Source organism: Vicia villosa, linkage group LG6 (assembly GCF_029867415.1).
Source record: "Vicia villosa cultivar HV-30 ecotype Madison, WI linkage group LG6, Vvil1.0, whole genome shotgun sequence".
In the NCBI taxonomy this organism is placed as follows: Eukaryota; Viridiplantae; Streptophyta; class Magnoliopsida; order Fabales; family Fabaceae; genus Vicia; species Vicia villosa.
This window is the reverse complement of record NC_081185.1, coordinates 110,025,300-110,044,230: the sequence shown is the minus strand read 5'-3', so window position 1 is coordinate 110,044,230 and position 18,931 is coordinate 110,025,300. Positions and strand designations below refer to the sequence as shown.

General features: G+C 40.0%; 1 non-coding gene across 1 annotated transcript; it reads left to right on the top strand.

Annotated features, from left to right (window-relative positions):
- Positions 1 to 18,539: 18,539 nt before the first annotated feature.
- Positions 18,540 to 18,646, top strand: LOC131615319 (small nucleolar RNA R71). Its single transcript, XR_009287740.1, has one exon. It is a non-coding gene; the product is annotated as a small nucleolar RNA R71 (small nucleolar RNA).
- The last annotated feature ends 285 nt before the right edge of the window (positions 18,647 to 18,931 follow it).

Genomic DNA, 18,931 nt, shown 5'->3' with positions numbered 1-18,931 from the left:
TTTTTATTTATGGACAGTCATTTCTTGAAACAAAGACCCTATAAAACAAAACTCTATTGCTTTGGGCGAAGCAAAGAGGGACATTTTCCTAAGAAATAGTAAAATGCAAAGCCCTATGAAACATCTCTTCACCCTGGGCTATGGTGAGAGGACAAAATAACGGTGAAAGTTCCTACTTAGGAGTGCGAACAACAGTTGAAACTTCAACAGCTGTCCAGTAGTGGCGAACCCCATTGTGCACTAAGTAATCTGGAACCTTAGGCTTAAGCTGGCCTGTGGTAGGTCTTGATTTACCAACCACTGTCTTTGCAACACTCAGACGATCTTCTTCTACTTCAGCAGACTGAGCGGTGTGAGCATACCCATTTCCGAGTGGAGTATGTCGGTTTTTCTTTTGAGGAAACTTCCAATCTTCTGAATGGAGAGACTCGTTGTCGGAGACACTTTCGAGATCATCCTCTTCTGTATTTTGGTCTTGCTCTTCTCCCAAGATGGCATTGACTAGATATGTGAACTCTAGATCCTTAGCCTCGGAAGGTGACTTGGGGATATAATCCTCAATGATGACTTCACCAGTAGATGATAAACAGCAAGGGTTATACATCTCTTTTGGCTGAGAGAGGTACTCAAAATCACTGTTCCATCCAGTTGGAACAATATCTTCAAGAGAGATTCTTGAACTTTCAGGAGCGGAGTATTTCACCATGTAGTCGAATTTTCCGCTTGGTTCTCCTAATGTATCCCAAGTTTCTTCGGGGATAGGAGGAGCTTCTTCTGATGAACCATGACTTCTGGTGGTGAAGCTGTCAGTAACTTCATCCCTGCTTGGTTGAGTCTTATTTTCAGATCCCTCAGTTGGATAACAGCAAAGTGGTTCAGATTCTGATAGGGAGATGTATCCTGCTTTGTGAAGATAGGATAACCATTCCTCTTCATCGGTGTTTTCCGTACCGATGGTATTGACTGTTTGTTGAACGGGTTGAAGAAAACCTCCACTGCAGAAAGTTTCTTGAATAGGGAGAACTACCTCAATCCCTGGGATAGCTCTTGATGATGTCGGAAAGAATCCAATTCCCGTTCTGTTCTTGTTGTTGGTAGGAATATTAATGTGACCCCAACCACTGGTAGTGCCATCCTTCACAACTTGGATTGCATCTTTGTATGAAGAGATAGACGCTGCTTTCTCCTTTCCTTTGTCTAAGGAAAGTGCTTGGAATTTAGTTCCAACAACTTCTTTTGGTTCTATGTCGGAGAATGATGACAGGTTGCTGACGATCAGAGCTCGTTCTCCACATACGGTTACCAATTTGTCATTTCTTATGAACTTCAGTTTCTGATGAAGTGTTGAAGTAATTGCCCCAGCCTCATGAATCCATGGGCGACCTAGCAAACAACTATATTGTGCTGGAATATCCATAACTTGGAAAGTGATTTTGAACGTCTGAGGTCCAATAGTTATGGGAAGATCTACCTCTCCAAAAACTGACTTTCTTGATCCATCAAATGCTTTGACGATGACATGACTTTTTCTTAGAGGGTAGTCTTCGAAAGATAATCTTGATAATGTTGATTTAGGCATGACGTTGAGAGAGGATCCATTGTCTATTAGGACTCCTGTGAGTGTATCACCCATGCAGCCAACTGAGATGTGAAGTGGAAGATTGTGGTCCACTCCTTCTTCAGGAAGATCTTCGTCACAGAAACTTAGGCTAGTTCCCGCGGAGATGTTGGCAACGATGTTGTTGAATTGGCTTATAGTAACACTTGGTTCTACGAAAGCTTGTTCCAAAACTTTCTGTAGAGCTTCCCTATGAGCTTCAGAACTCAATAGCAGGGAAAGAACAGAAATCCTAGACGGAGTATGTAGTAATTGATCTACAATGTTGTATTCACTCCTCTGGATTAACTTCAAGATCTCATCATTTTCTTTCGCTTGAACAGCATTGGTCGGAAGATCGTCTTGCCTATGTGGTACTTCCTCCGAAGGTTTCTCCACATTTTCTGTTGTTCTGTTGAAGACTCGTCCACTTCTGGTGACTCGACTAACATCAGCAATGTTGACAACAGACGGTAATGGTATTTCCTTACCATTTTCAATGAATGTAGCGTTATACTTGTATGGTATAGCCTTGCTGGACTCATACGGTACAGGACCTGGTAAGTAGATGACTAGCGGTGCAACTGCTGTCTTCCTGCTGTCATACTTAACTTGCATTGGTTCAACCTGATTAATTTGAGGAGATACGGTAAAAACTTCGTCATCTTCTCTGTTGGCAAGAACAGTAATGGTATTGTCATCCATCAGCTTTTGAATATCGTTGCGAACACGTAAACATCCTCGTGAATTCTTCGACAGATTCTGCATCTACTGTAAGCGTGGAAATCTGTTCCAAAGTAGGCAAGTCCATTTAAAGTTTTGTGGAACCTGACTACCGATCCTTCAAGGTCTTCAACTTTGTAGATTTTGTATTCTCCTGGACATCCTTGAACCATGTTGATGTCATGTTCAGTTCTGACTCGGATATGTTGAATCCATCCTAAGTCCATTTGTTCTTGTAATGCAGCTTGAACTACGGCACATCCTTGATTATTCTTTGGACAAATTTCACATGTGAAGTAGTTGTGAGGTGGTACATGACCGTACCCAGCTTGTTTAGCGTGCATCCTGACAAGATTTTCCCCTATCTGACGAATGTCGTAGATTTGAATGACGTTGGGGTGCTGATCTACCAGATTTACTGAAGCTTCTTTATGCTGCGGCAAAGGATTTGCTTGGACGTTTGGATTAGTATCTTTGAAGGATAGCATTCCGCTCTTCACTAATCGTTGGACGTCAATCTTGAAAGAGAAACAGTTCTCAATATTGTGACCTGGTGCCCCCTGATGATAGGGACAAGATTGGTCAGCTTTATACCATGGTGAGGAACTGTTTGTAGGGTTTGGAGGACTCCTTGTCTGAATGAGTCCTTTTGCCAGTAATGTTGGAAACAATTCTGCATACGGCATTGGTACGGGGTCAAAGGCAGGATACCTTGGAGCCCGATTGTTGTAATTTGGAGGTCGAACCTGCTGCTGAGGTTGCTGCGACCTTTGTTGAGTTTGTTGTTGCGAGACCTGAGGTTGATAAGCTGGCGCTGAGTTAACAACCGGAGTTATTGTTGCAACTTGAGGTTGGAATTTCTTCTTGATTTTGTGCAAGACATTGCTGACATCTTGATCCTTTTTCTTCTGGAAAGAATTTCCATACTTCCTTGGACCAACAGAAGATTCTGGTTCTTTGTTCAAGCGTCCTTCTCGAACTGCTTCTTCTAAACGTACACCCATGTTTACCATCTCGGTAAAATCACTTGGTGCACTTGCAACCATTCGTCCGTAGTAAAATGGACTCAAAGTTTTGAGATAGATTTTTGTCATTTCTTTCTCTTCAAGTGGTGGACAAATTTGAGCAGCAACTTCACGCCATCTCTGAGCGTATTCCTTGAAGCTTTCTCTATCCTTTTGAGTCATGGCCCGGAGTTGATCTCTGTCGGGAGCCATATCCAGATTGTACTTATACTGTTTGACGAAGGCCTCTCCGAGGTCTCGAAAAGTACGAATCTCTGAACTGTCCAAGTTCATGTACCATTTGAGTGCAGCACCAGTCAGGCTGTCTTGAAAATAATGAATGAGTAATTGTTGATTATCAGTCTGAGTTGACATTCTTCGAGCGTACATCACAAGATGACTTTGTGGGCATGAATTCCCTTTATATTTCTCGAATTCTGGTACTTTGAATTTGTGAGGAATCTTAACATTTGGAACCAGACAGAGGTCTGCAGCATTCTTTCCAAATAGATCTTGTCCTCGGAGAGTCTTGAGTTCCTTCTGCATTTGCAGAAACTGTTCTTGGAACTCGTCCAATCTTTCATACACGCCAGCATCCTCACTTGGAGCGTGATGATATACTTGTCCGCCTTGCGGGGGAAAAGTATGCATAATGGGCTGTGGAGAAGCCATGACAGCAGATCTTGGAATCTCAGCATTCTGTTGTGCGAAACCCATTGCCGTTGCTCTTGGAACTTCAATTTCCAGAGGTTTGTAACCCTCCGGTGGACGCATATCCATGGTGACTTTTGGAGCTTCAGAAGCTGGAGGTATGTACCCTTCTGGAGTAAAGTTATACGGCATGCCCCAAGGTCGATCAGGCGGCATGGTATACTGAGGAATAGGAGTAGAAACAATCTCGGAAACCACAGTCCTTTGTGGTTCTTCTGGCGTTGGTCGATTCTGCGCAACTACCAGGGCTTCTACCATACTATTGAGTCTTTCAACAGTACCTTTGAGAGTATTAATCTCTTCTCTGAGTTCTTCATTCTCTTGCTCAAAGTCTTCCATTCTTTTCTTGCGACTTGAACGAGTGTTGTATGGATGAGACAGCTTGAAAGTCTTGGTTCACCTCCTTCTCCTCCTCTCTTTCTGGAGAAAGGAAAGTGACTATTAGATCCGCGACAATTCTCGTGTCAGTGCGTACGACTAAAGCGATGTATGATATGCAATTAAGTTATTATTTTTCAAGGAAACACCATAATTACGTTATGAAACATCAAACTTTTATTAATTAAGCGAAAATGCCGTTTTACACACTTTGAAAATGGAAATACAGAGAAACTGAGAGAAAGGACTCTAAAACTTTGATGATGAGCCGACTTCACGTTCTAACATCTTCTTCTGTTTCTTGAGCTGAGCGTTCTCTGACGTGAGCTGATCGATGATCCAGGAAGCAGGAGGGATATGATGAGAAAGTGACGTTTGTGTCACTTGTCGATCGAGTACTTCAAGTAACTCATCCTTCCTTCTTAGGATGTTTTGAATTTCAACATTTTCCGTGTTGACAATTCGATACTTGTTCCTCCAAGCATTCCTTTCTTGGCATACCTTGTTTAATGCCGCTTGCAGTTTTTCAACATCGGTGGAGAAAAGGTAAATTGGTTCCCTTAGGGGAATGGGTTCTTGATGTTGATATGGCATCCTGAGCTTGAATGCTCTGACGCGTACCCATTGAAGGTAAGGATCCAGGGAGATGCAAAGATGTTTTCCTAACAATCTTCTCCCTTTGCTGTGTACAAGACGCCAGGCTTGGACAATTTCCTTCTTCAGCATGTTGCCATGATCGTCGATGTTCTTGAAGAACAGACCCTCCAATTGGATGTTACTTGGTATATTTTTCATGGGATAGCCGTACTGACGACGGGCTAAAGCTGGATTGTAACTGATTCCTCCCTTAGTTCCAATAAGGGGTATGTTGGGAAAACTTCCGCAACTGAAGATGATCTTGGTTTCGTCGTTGTCAGGACTACACCAATCAATGTCTGTATGAGTGAGAGATATGATTTTCTGTGACCAGTAAAGGCCATCCCTCATGTTCCAGAAAGTGCTAGACTTTGGCAGGTGTGAAACGAACCATTCGTATAACAACGGTACGCAGCATGTGATTAATCCTCCTCGCTGCAGGTTTCTTGAATGCACAGAGTGATAAGCATCCGCAAGCAAGGTTGGAACTGGATTTCCAATTAAGAAGATCTTAATTGCGTTGATGTCGACGAAATCGTTAATGTTGGGGAACAAAAACAATCCGTAGATAAGCAAAGCCAAGACTTCCTCAAAAGCGCTCATATCTTGGATGCTGACGAAGTACCGAGCTTGATCGAACAGGAATTTGGAGGGCAATCCTTGAATTCCTCCTCTACTCACCATATGAGTTCTGATGTCGACTATGTTCAAAGGAGTAGTTGCAGCAATGATAACGTCGTCAGGATTCTTTTCCAAACCGGAGTACGGATCTTGCGCGTACACGGGTATTCCAATCAGACGAGAGTACTCCTCTAACGTAGGCATGAGCTGATAATCTGAAAAGGTGAAGCAGTGATACGTTGGATCGTAAAACTGTACCAAGGTGGGAAGGATCCCATCCACCATGTTGGTATTGAGCAAAGGCAGAAGTTTTCCATACTTCTCCTTGAAAGCCTGGGGGTTGACCACCAGTTTTCCGAGCTTTCTCAGTTCCTCGACCTGGGGAATCTTGAAGGTGTATTTCCTAGCTCTCTTTCTTCCATAATCCATAGTATAGATCCTTAAGTCCCTTCTCCGTTTCTCTCTTTCTATGAAGTTCAAAACGTTTGTTATTTAGTTTCCTTGAAAAACGACTCGAAAAAGACTCTTTTTGTTTTAGTTGTTTATTAATGAATGATGCATGAATGCATGAATGCACACACAAGAGTTTTAAACAAACATGGCGTTGAAGGGTATAGTGGTCATGAAGTCAAAACGCAGTCCCCGCCCCAATGGTAAACTAAGGTTAAGGATTTTTGTACCTGTAGAACGGGTTCTAGGGGTCTCAGAGTTTTCGCTCAACCTTAAAGATACGTTGATTGGTATCTATAAGAGAGTTTTCTCTGAGTGTAGTATCTGCGTGACAATTACTTCCGTAATCACCGCTCTACGTCCTAAAAAAGGCTTTAAGTGGGGTTAATGTGTTTCTAGGTCCTCCTGGTACAAATCAGTCTCGGAATGCAGTGGCGCAGTTAATCACAACCAGCCAGGCAAATCCCAAGAGTAGACTTGGAAACCAAGATTAGAGGGCCTTCACCGGGAAGACATCCTCCATCCTATCTTATGTTGCACTCAAATCCGGGTATAGGATTTCTCACCACAAGGGGGAATCAAGCCCTTTCCCGATACAGAATAAACAAAATAAACAAATATAAATGCAGCAAACACATGATATGACACAGAGGTTAGGCAGGACCTCTCTTGTTTGAGGGGGAATTTGGCATCCCTAATTCCTCATTGGGGCTGGACCAGCAACAGGTCAACCATTGGTTTGGATGAAAAACCAAGGTTTTGAACACTTATTTCCCCAGCAGAGTCGCCATTTTTCTGTGGTGTCGTTTTCTTTACCTCCCCGTTTCACTTGGGAGGACGGCACGCTAAACCCTTCACGCGAAATTTGGAAGGAGAATGCGCCCGTGGTGGGATGAATTTTATTTCAGTTCTTCCTACGATATCACACGAACTTTCTTATTTGTCCTACGAGTAGGAAAGGGAAAAAAAGATCTCAACTAAACCCTAGGAGTTTGCTAAGTGTGGGGATTTTACACCTAGACTAGAAATTCTGGAGTCCGGGAGGTCGGTTATACATAGGGAAGTGTTTAAACACCCTACATATCTGTAGTACTCTACAGGAACCTTCTCTGTGTCATTGTGATTGTGTTTGCTGCTAATGATTGGGAAAGTTTCTCCTTTGTGTTAGGAGAAGGAATTGGATTGATTTAAAGAAAGACATACATATAGACAGACTGACTATTTTTGGTATTTTATTAGCTCGCTGAGATTCCTTGTGAACCTCATGCCTACATATCCCTAGTGGAAGTCAGAGCTTAATGTAGTTCGGGGAACTAACTAGGGAAATTAATGTTTTTTGGGTGCCTTGCTTGAAGCTCAAGGTTGAAGCTTGGAATTAAATCTCTGTTTATAGTAAAGAGACATGAAATTATCCCTACAGAGAGGTATTAGTACTATTCTACCACAAACATTTTGAAAGAGTGACAGAATAACTGGATTCATTTCATTTAAGAGGGGGACCTTACTTGTGTGTGCAAGTATGCCAGTCAGATGCCTCTTAAATGAAAGAAAGATGCTCGTCCAAATTAGGGAAAGTGTACAAGTCTGGGGATGTGCCAGAGCATGTCTTTCAGAGTCCTAAATGGGAGACTTTGATTGAAATTGAAATTGAAATGTTTGTTTGTTTGAATGTGGTAGAGTAGTAAAAATATCTCTCTATAGAGATAAGCTATGTCTATCTACTGTATAAAAGATTTGAATTTTAGCTGGCTTGTATGAGGCCCAAGCTTGAGGCTTTTTGATTGATTAATTAATATTATTGAGGATTAATTACAGGGTATTTTTGTGTTCTGTACAAAGCCCAGAATTGAGGCTGACTCTACTTAGGGAGACTCTATTTGTGTGCCTTGTACAAAGCCCAAGGTTGTGGCTAACTGTTGAGGATAATTGAATGAATGACTCTATTTTATGTGCCTTGTACAAAGCCCAAGGTTGTGGCTAACTCTAGCTAGGGAAAACATTATTTTCTGCCTTGTACAAAGCCCAAGGTTGTGGCGGACTCTTAAATGAATTAAGTATGGATGACTATATGGGGAAAGATCCCAAGTGTTAGGAATCTTTGACACAGGAAAGATATGGTTTATCTGCCTTGTACAAAGCCCAAGGTTGAGGCTACTGAGTGATGAAGGACTTACTGGGGAGACTCTATTATCTGCCTTGTACAATGCCCAAGGTTGAGGCAGACTCTTGACAGGGGAGTTTTATTGTTTGGGTGCCTTGTATGAAGCCCAAGGTTGAGGCTAACTGTTTTTGTTGGTTTTGACTCTACTGAGGAGGTTTTATTTATTGAAAGACTGTTTTTTCTTTGGAAGCTAACCCTTTCCAGGGATTTTGACTCAGCTGGTGAATTTGTCTGTTAAAAGACTGACTTTATCATGTTTTTTGGAGGCTGACCCTTTCCAGGGGTTTTGACTCTTTTGGGGAAATTATCTCCTAAGAGAATGAAATTATTATTTGACATTTTTTTTATTAATTGACTTTGGAGGCTAACCCTTTCCAGGGGTTTTTATAAAGTGATTGATTTGGGTAGCACTCCATTATTAAGGGATGAAAGGATTGGCAGAAAGATTATCTAGTGAGACTTCTTGTTTAAAGCCCAAGATGAAGGCTGACTCAATGCTGAGGATGACCAAACATGGATCCTAGACTCTGCTAAGGAAGATTGATGAAGATAAGGGTGACAGAGACTGTCCATGTCTCTCATTCCAAAAATGTACTCAATGTGAAATTGAGACAAACTTAGCTTGTTTGAAGTCTGGTTTTTTTAAATTGGAAGAAACTCACCAGGGTAGGCTAAAAAGGTGACTAAAGACCTGTTCCTATGTTTATAAGAAACCTGATGGGTCCTTGTATACAAGCTCAAGAGGAAGCTGGAAATGCTTTTAAGAAGCCTGTGGGTCCTTGTACAAAGCCCAAGAGGAGGCTAATCGAGGGTCCTTGTTATAGCACAAGAGAAAGCTATGTAGTTTTGAACTTATTTTGGCTCTAAGCAAATGGGTAAGAGGTTTCACCGGGAATAATTCCTCTTTGGGTGGATGTGTCCTATTATTTGGATTCTAAGGTTTTTACCAAGATGTTTCACCGGGAATAATTCATCTTGGGGGTTTGAACTACAGATCTCTAATTAGGAAAGAGCCTTCACCGGGAAGACATTCTCAATCCTAGGCCATATTCCTATAATATATATATAATTTAACTGTCCTAAGGTTTATACTCAAACGCAGTTCTAAACTAATATATGCACAGTTTATATTTGACAGTAATTTAAATAAAGACTGTAAATTGAAAGCTTGTAAAGCCTAACCTGGATGGAGTGGAGGCCATTGAAGAAGTATGTACAGAGCCTCAACAGTATTTTTGTTGTTTTGTTGATAACAGTTGAATATATATGATAAACAGTTAATAGTTTTTGAAAACAGAAGAAGTGAAGATGGACAAAGGTCACATAGGTATCTGAAGAGTTTCACCGGGAATAATGCCCTTCAAATACCAGAAGAATGTTTTGAAAACAGAAAGAAGATTTTGAAAATACAGTTTTGAAAACGAGCTAAGAAGAGAAGGTTTTTTGAGACTTACACTCTATTAGAGGCCCAGTACTTTACAGTACTGGTTATGAGAGCAATTTGAAAATGATTTTGAATGATACCAGGTTTTGTTGTTTGAAAACCTTAATCATTTTATTTAATCAGAGATTGAAAATAGTTTTAAGAATTGACAAAAGTCAACTTAATTAAAGTAAAAATAAAGATTTTACTTAATTAAGACCTAATCAATTAGGGTTTTATCATAAAATTATTCACAAAGTAATTAAGTTAAAACAAAATGAATATATGTATTTAAAACATTTTAATATAACACTTAAATCATACTATTTTAAACCTAATAAAAATATATGAAATAAATAATATTTTTATGATTTTTTTGATTATTCATAAAATAGATATATTAAATGACAAGTGTGTGAAAAATGAAGTGAAAATGATTTATTTTGATAGGTTAAATAATTTGTTAAAGTTGTGAAGGAGTTAAATGGGAAAAGTGGTAAAAAAATATGGTTTTGTCACCAACCAGGTTTGAACCCACGCCCTTTGTATTACCAGCCCAAAACAACACCACTGAGCCAACGCGCGCTTGGTGTCATATGCATGGTTCCATTGCAATTCATATATTACTCAAATGCATAGAAGTAAAAAAAAGAAATAAAATCAAAAGGTCTGGGGCGAGGGGGATTCGAACCCCAGACCTTGGGCACGCGCAACACACAAACACTCTCTACCACTGGGCTATCACGTTTTAGTCGTTAATGAAACAGGTATCAATCAAAATAAAATAAACTTAGACCTGAGTTTAAAAATTGCGCGCCACCACCATCTTCGTCTTCAACCTCAAGCTCCATGAATTTGAATTTCTGAACTCACTCGTTTCTCAACCATTTGCCATGATGTAAACATGAAACTTGCTCTAAATTCACTCACGATTCTAAATATGTAACTAACATGAACTATCATTAACTACATCTAACTAATTTACCAGAAATCGTGAAGAACCCTAAAATTTCAAAATCAAATTAAATGACTATACTGAAAGATAAATGGATGATGATAGAGGGTTTTCAATCCTCTGATGATGCTGAGCAAGATAGAATCGAGCTATTTCACAAAGAGTACTTAAATTAGAGAGGTGAAGTTCAGAAACTTACCTCTGAAAATGGAGGTCGTGAGGATGATTGAGGGCACCTGGGCTTGAATGAATGATCTCAATAGCTTCCCTGAGACTCAATGATGCTAACTGGATGCTTATTGTAGCCTGAATCCTTCTGAATTGTTCTATGGACCTCCCTCGATTTGAGCTTCAAGTGAACATGGAGGGTGTTGATTCTCGAGTTACAGATGAGCTGCAGCCATCTGGTTAGCTTCACTATGACCTGAGGAGTGTGTCTGGATGATTGGCTTGCCTTGAAACCTTCTGAATCACTCCATGGACCTCCAACTGCAGATGCTCCAAAGTGAGAGCAACAATGGTGTTCCTCCACCTACAGAAGTGATCCAGGTGCTTGGATCACCTCAAATGACCTCCCTTGAGATGTTAGAATGCTCACTTCCCAAAGATAAGCTCTGGTTTGAAGAAATCGATTCTTCTTGCCAAAGAACTTTGAAAAACAATGAACAAGAGAAGAGAAAGAGAAAGCAAGTAATATGGTTGCTTTGGTGTGTTTTTGAATGAGGAATGCATCTGTATTTATAGGCAAATGGATCAGTATAGCTGCAGAGGAGTGAGCTTCCTTAGTGAGGTTGATTTGGTTTCTTAGCCATGAAGGAAGTTTGCAAATATCTCTTATGCAATGATGGGAATTTTGATTCCATTTGATCAATCCCCTAGCCCTCGATTTTGCTTGATCTTAGGGGACAATTCTGAGCCAGAAATGAGCTCTAATTGGTTGGTGAGAAGATTCCTTGGGTGATTCATCAATTTGCCATAAATTCACAAATGTAATCATTACATAATCACATGTTCTTGTTTTTAGAATCTTCTTCAATTCTTATGGCATGGTGAAAATGAATGCATGGCATGTTTTCAGATGTGTTATGGGTTGTGTAGCATCCATAAGAGAGGTTATTTGCACAAAATTTGCAAAGTCCAAAAGTGTCCATGACCTATAATTTCACTTCATGAGGCCAACTTTGAACAAGCATAACTCCTAGCTCAAATTGAATTTGGAGAAGGTTGAACACAATTTGGAAAGCCCTAAACATCTACTTTAAATCATTAGTTTAGGTCTTCTTCAGAATCATTTGGGAAATTTGTGAAAAATGAGCCCAAAGTTGGATGAAAACTAGGTTAAAACACTTAGAAAAATTTCTAAGTGTTTATGACCTAAACTTCAAAATTTCCAAAACTTCATAAATGGTTGATCTTTTGAAAAAAGTTCCTTTGTAAGATGTTGTTTTATTTTGCAAGATCTACAACTTTCATGTTGGAAGTTTTTTGAGTTGTGTAGGTGAAATTTTGAGTTCTCACCATGCCTTCAAAAACCCTAATTCCCGACTTTTCGCTCTTTGATGAATTTCTTTGAATTTCTTTGGCCAAATGACTTTGACATCCATATATTGATGATATTGATCTTTGAAAGTCATTTTTTGACCAAAAACCTTAAAAGTCAATGATGATCCTTCACAGTTGACTTTTTCTTGACAAAGTGAATTTTTGGGCTTTTGTGTAGAAATAAGATCTTCTCCCCAAATGGATGATATAAATGGATTATATTGAGGTATTAGAGATCCTTGAATCATGTCTTGAGTTTTAGATTCATGCCCTGATTAAAAGTCAACCATCTTGGTGAATTAGGTCAAAACCCTAATTTGTCGACCATGTGAAAATAATGACTGTAGACTTTGAATTGAGGTGTAATGTCCAGTGGATCTTGTCATATGAGTTATTTGAAGATGATTGATGTCTTTGAATGGTTCCCTGGGGCTTTTTAGGGTTTCCCAAATGTGATCCCTGATTTCAGTCCTTGATAGGCTCAAAACCCTAGTCTGGTGACTTGAGTAAACCTGTACTCAGATGACTGGATGTCTAATCAATCATAGAGGAGAAAAGTGAAGTTTTTGAGCCCCATGATTGTATTAGAGACTAGTCTTTGTATTGATTGATCCTTTGCCTGAGCTTTCTTGTCTTTGAGCATCCTCGATTAGGTACCAGATGGAGAAATGACTGCTCTGGGAACTTGTCTTGACCTGATGAAAAATCCTGAAGATATGCCATCTCAGGGGGGTCAAAAATTAGGGTATGACAATGAGGTAGTTCTAACATTTTAGCAAAGTCTCCCATGCAAAAGTTAAATTCCATTCCAAAGAGTCGAAAAAGGATGACTCCTTTCTTCAGTCCTTGTCCACTGTTTGGAAGATAGGTCAGTGAGCTCAAAAATTCCAAAGTGAGTTTCCGGTAGGTATTAAACTTGCGGAATAAGTGGTAACCAGTCCAACCGACTTGGTTAAGCAGGTGCAGAACGCTTTCTTGGATGCCAAGTCGTATCATAGTCGATTGGTCAGGGTAGCAAGTCAGATCTATTTGTCTTTCAGCCAGCTTGTTGAATCTTGCTTCTTGTCCTCTCCCACGGAACACAACTTCCATATTATCAACTCCTTCCATCGTAGTTAGTAGTTAATTAAAAAACCTAGAAGTTGAAAATATTAGGATAAGTTAGAATTAGGCTAGTGTTTATTTAAAATAAAATAAAAAGTTAAAATTAAGCTTAGGTAACAAGTTATAATAATAAATATAATTATAACGGAAATATTTTCTCAATTCATAGATAGTAGTTATAATTATAATAATTATTATAAGATGTATGAAAAATCAAAAATGATTAAAATTAAAATTAAAAAAAAAAAAAGAATAAAGTTTTAAAAATGAAAAATAAAAATAAAAAAAATTAGAAAAATTAAAGTTTTAAAAATAGAAGAATAAATAAATGTGGGTTGTCTCCCACCAAGCGCTTTGTTTAATGTCGTAAGCTCGACGATTTAAAAATAGAAAACTATTTTTTCGAAAGAGCGGGCAGTTCGTCAAGTTTAAAAACTTCGATGTTTTCATCGTATTCGAGATGATGGTAATACTTAAGACGTTGCCCATTTACGACAAAAGGTTTGACGGTTTCTCCTTTGATTTCTATCGCTCCACTCGGAAATATGTTAGTTATTTCGAAAGGGCCAGACCATCTAGATCGTAACTTACCAGGAAATAATTTTAGTCTAGAATTAAATAAGAGCACTTTATCGCCTATGCTAAAATTTTTCCTAGATATACGCTTGTCGTGCCATTTTTTCGTTCGCTCTTTATAGATTTTGGCGTTTTCGTAAGCGTCTTGTCTAAGTTCTTCTAATTCGTTTATGTCTAGAAGTCGTTTCTCACCAGCGGCAGTGTAGTTTAGGTTTAAGTTCTTAATGGCCCAATAGGCTTTATGTTCTAACTCTACTGGTAGGTGGCATGATTTTCCATAAACGAGTTTGAATGGGGTAGTTCCTATTGGAGTTTTGAAAGCTGTTCTATAAGCCCATAAAGCTTCATTTAGCTTGGTTGACCAATCTTTCCTAGATATAGCAACAGTTTTCTCCAATATTTGTTTTATTTCGCGGTTAGATACTTCTACTTGACCGCTTGTTTGTGGATGGTATGGTGTGGCTATTCGATGATTTACTCCATATTTTCGAAGGAGTTTCTCAAGTATTCTTGAAATGAAATGGGAACCACCATCGCTAATTACCAATCTTGGCACACCGAACCTAGGAAAAATGACGTTTTTGAAAAGTTTAATAACTACTCGTGTATCGTTCGTAGGGGAAGCAATAGCTTCTATCCATTTTGAAACGTAATCGACGGCTACGAGTATATATTGATTTCCAAACGATGACGGAAACGGTCCCATGAAGTCTATTCCCCAGACGTCAAATATTTCTACTTCTAGAATGCCTTTTTGAGGCATTTCATCGCGTCTTGAAATGTTTCCAGTTCGTTGGCATCTATCACAGCTTAGTATAGCAAAATGGACGTCTTTCCACAGGTTGGGCCAGAAAAGTCCAGATTGAAGGATTTTGGCGCAGGTTCTAGATGTGCTATGGTGTCCTCCACACGGTGCAGAATGACAATGTGTTATTATGCTTCTTATCTCTTCCTCGGGTACACAACGTCTAAAGATTCCATCGGGGCCTCTTTTGAAAAGGAGTGGGTCGTCCCAATAGTAATGTTTCAGGTCATGGAAGAATTTCTTCTTCTGTTGGTAGCTTAGATCAGGAGGAAGCACACCAGCAGCTAGGTAATTTACGAAATCTGCATACCAAGGTGCGTCAGATCGGGCTAAAGCTATTTCAGCTAATTTCTCGGTTTCAGAGTTTGGACGGTATGGTTCGAATTCATTTGCTTCTAATTGGGCGATGAGTCTTTCATAAGGGAAATCATCGTCAATTGGTACTTGTTCGGGTTTCAGATTTTCCAATCGAGAGAGGTGATCTGCTACGACATTTTCAGTGCCTTTCTTATCTTTAATTTCCAGGTCGAATTCTTGCAGTAACAAGATCCATCTCAAGAGTCTTGGTTTAGCGTCCTTTTTGGTTAGGAGGTACCTAATGGCGGCGTGGTCAGTGTATATGATTATTTTGGCTCCTACCAGGTAAGAACGGAATTTGTCTAATGCGAATACGACAGCTAATAATTCTTTTTCTGTCGTGGCATAATTCATCTGAGCTTCGTCTAGGGTTCTACTTGCATAATATATGACATGTAGTTTCTTATCCTTTCTTTGTCCTAGAACGGCTCCTACAGCATAATCACTTGCGTCACACATTATTTCGAAAGGCTCATTCCAGTCGGGAGGTTGCATGATTGGTGCAGAGATCAATGCTTGTTTAAGCGTTTGAAATGCTTCAGTGCATTTATCGGTGAAAATAAATTCGGCGTCTTTCATGAGTAGTTCAGTTAAGGGTTTGGTTATTTTAGAGAAATCCTTAATGAAGCGTCGGTAAAAACCAGCATGTCCCAGAAAACTTCTTATTTCTCTAACGGTTTTGGGAGGTTGAAGGTTTTCGATAATTTCGATTTTTGCTTTATCAACTTCGATTCCTCTATCGGATACGATGTGTCCAAGTACAATTCCTTGTCGAACCATGAAATGGCATTTTTCCCAATTAAGGACTAGGTTTACGCTTACGCATCGTCTAAGCACCATTTCAAGGTTTTCTAAACATGTTTCAAAACTTCCTCCACAGACAGAGAAGTCGTCCATAAAGACCTCCATTATTCCATCTAGGAAGTCGGCAAATATTGCCATCATGCATCTTTGGAAGGTCGCGGGTGCATTGCAGAGTCCAAAAGGCATTCGTCTATAGGCGAATGTACCATAAGGACAGGTGAATGTGGTCTTCTCTTGGTCGTCAGGGTGGATAGGAATTTGGAAAAATCCGGAGTATCCATCCAGATAACAAAAATGTGAGTGTTTAGCTAAGCGTTCGAGCATTTGATCTATGAAAGGTAAAGGGAAATGGTCTTTTCAGGTAGCTTTATTTAGCTTCCTATAGTCAATGCACATTCTCCATCCAGTTTGGGTACGTTGTGCTACAGATTCTCCTTTTGCATTAGTGATTACAGTGACTCCTCCTTTCTTTGGTACGACGTGAACGGGGCTAACCCATTTACTATCGGATATAGGATATATTATTCCAGCTTCTAGCAGTTTTTAGATTTCCTTTTTAACCACATCGCTCATAATAGGATTTATTCGCCTTTGATGTTCCCTAGAGGTTTTACTATCGTCTTCGAGCATAATGCGGTGCATACACAGAGAAGGGCTTATACCTTTCAGATCTGATATGTTGTATCCTAAAGCGGTAGGGTATTTTCTTAGGACATTAAGTAATTTTTCAGTCTCGGTTCGCCCTAAGTTGGCGTTCACTATAACTGGTCGGTTTAGTTCTTCGTCTAGAAATTCGTATCTAAGATCGGTAGGGAGTGTCTTCAGCTCTATAGCAGGTTTCTTTGGTCCAGGTATAGGATCAGGGGTTAAAGCTAAGCATTCACTAAGGTGGTTATCTTGATATTCCTCACGCCAGTTGTCATCTTCAAAAATTGGCGGCATAGGAATTCTTAGGGTTTCGGTTTCCTTATTTGGTTCGGATTTTATTTCCTTGACACACTCGTCGATTATGTCAGCAAAACAGCATGTGTCAATTATAGAAGGTGCTTTTAGGAATTGGGAAAGGATAAATTCTATTTTCTCTTCTCCTACTTCGAAAGTAAGCTTTCCTCGCTTTACATCTATAATTTCACCAGCGGTCGCTAAAAATGGTCTTCCTAAAATGATCGGGATGTTAGAATCTTCTTGGATATCCATAATGATGAAATCAGTCGGGATGTAGAATTGACCTACACGAACAGGGATATTCTCTAACATTCCTACAGGATATTTAACTGAACGGTCTGCTAGTTGAAGAGACATTCTTGTTGCTTTAAGCTCACCTAGATTCAGTTTCTTACAGGTCGAAAGAGGCATCAAACTAACACTAGCTCCTAGATCGCACAAGGCTTTCTCTATGATGGTTTTTCCAATTACGCAGGGTATAGAGAAACTACCAGGGTCTTTCAGTTTTGGAGGCATGTTGTTTTGGATGATAGCGCTACATTCAGCGGTAAGCGTTATAGTTTCGTTATCCTCGAGTTTCTTTTTGTTTGATAAGATTTCTTTTAAGAACTTAGCGTACGAAGGCATCTCAGTTATGGCTTCTGTGAATGGTATGGTTATGTTTAATTGCTTCAGAAGTTCTACAAATCTTTTAAATTGCGCTTCGGTTTTTGATTTGGCTAATCTTTGAGGGTAAGGAATTGGTGGCTTATAAGGCGGGGGTGGAACATAAGGTTTCTCTTTTTCGGGTTCCACTTCGTTATTGTTCTCTTTAGTCTTAGCAGTTTGTTCGTCGGTTGTTTTCTTTTGGGTTTCCTTTGGCTCTTGTTGTGACATGGGTACGTTTTGGGTTCTACGATCTATGGGTCCATCGTAATTAGTTCCACTTCGTAGTGTTATCGCGTTCGCATGTCCTTTAGGATTAGGTTGTGGTTGAGCAGGAAACGTGCCAGCAGGGGCAGCAGTAGGTGCTTGTTGTTGAGCTACTTGTGAGATTTGAGTTTCTAACATTTTGTTATGCGTAGCTAAAGCATCTACTTTGTTCGATAGTTGTTTTAGTTGCTCGCTATTGTGGATGTTTTGATTCAGGAAGTCTTTATTGGTTTGTTGTTGGGAAGCTATAAAGTTCTCCATCATGATTTCTAGGTTTGACTTCCTAGGGGTGTTTTGAGCAGCTACAGGCGCTTTTTGGTAGCCAGGTGGTACAGCAGGTGCTTGTCCAGGCGCGTACAACGCATTGTTGTTCTTATAAGAAAAGTTCGGGTGGTTTTTCCATCCAGGGTTGTACGTGTTAGAATAAGGGTTTCCTTGAGCGTAATTTACTTGATCAGATGGGACTCCAGTCAAGAGTTGGCATTCAGCAACTACATGCCCAGTCAATCCACAGATCTCGCAGTTAGGTGCTACAGCGGCAGCGGTGGCTGAAGGAGTGATGGTTAAATTCTCGATCTTTTGAGTTAAAGCGTCTACTTTAGCGTTAACGCGGTCTATACCACTAATTTCGTACATTCCTCCTTTGGTTTGGGCTTTCTCTAGAGCGGCGCGTTCTCCTCCCCATTGGTAATGGTTTTGTGCCATGTTCTCTATGAGTTTGTATGCTTCATCATGGGGTTTGTCCATTAATGCTCCGCCAGCAGCGGCATCTATAGTCATTTTAGTGTTATATAAGAGACCACCATAAAAGGTATGGATGATCAGCCATGGTTCGAGTCCATGATGAGGGCATATTCTAAGCATGTCCTTGTAACGTTCCCAAGCTTCGAAGAGCGATTCGTTATCTTTCTGGGTAAATCCGTTGATTTGACCTCTAAGCATAGCAGTCTTGCTAGGCGGAAAGTATCTTGCTAAGAATACTCTCTTCAATTCGTCCCACGTAGTTATGGAATTGGAAGGCAGGGATTAAAGCCACGCTCTCGCTCTATCTCTCAAGGAGAAAGGGAAAAGGCGTAATCGAATAGCTTCGGAACTAACGTTGTTGGCTTTGATAGTGTCGGCGTATTGCACGAACACGGATAAATGGAGATTGGGGTCGTCTACAGGGCTTCCAGAGAATTGATTCTGTTGAACAGCTTGGACCAGTGAAGGTTTCAGTTCGAAATT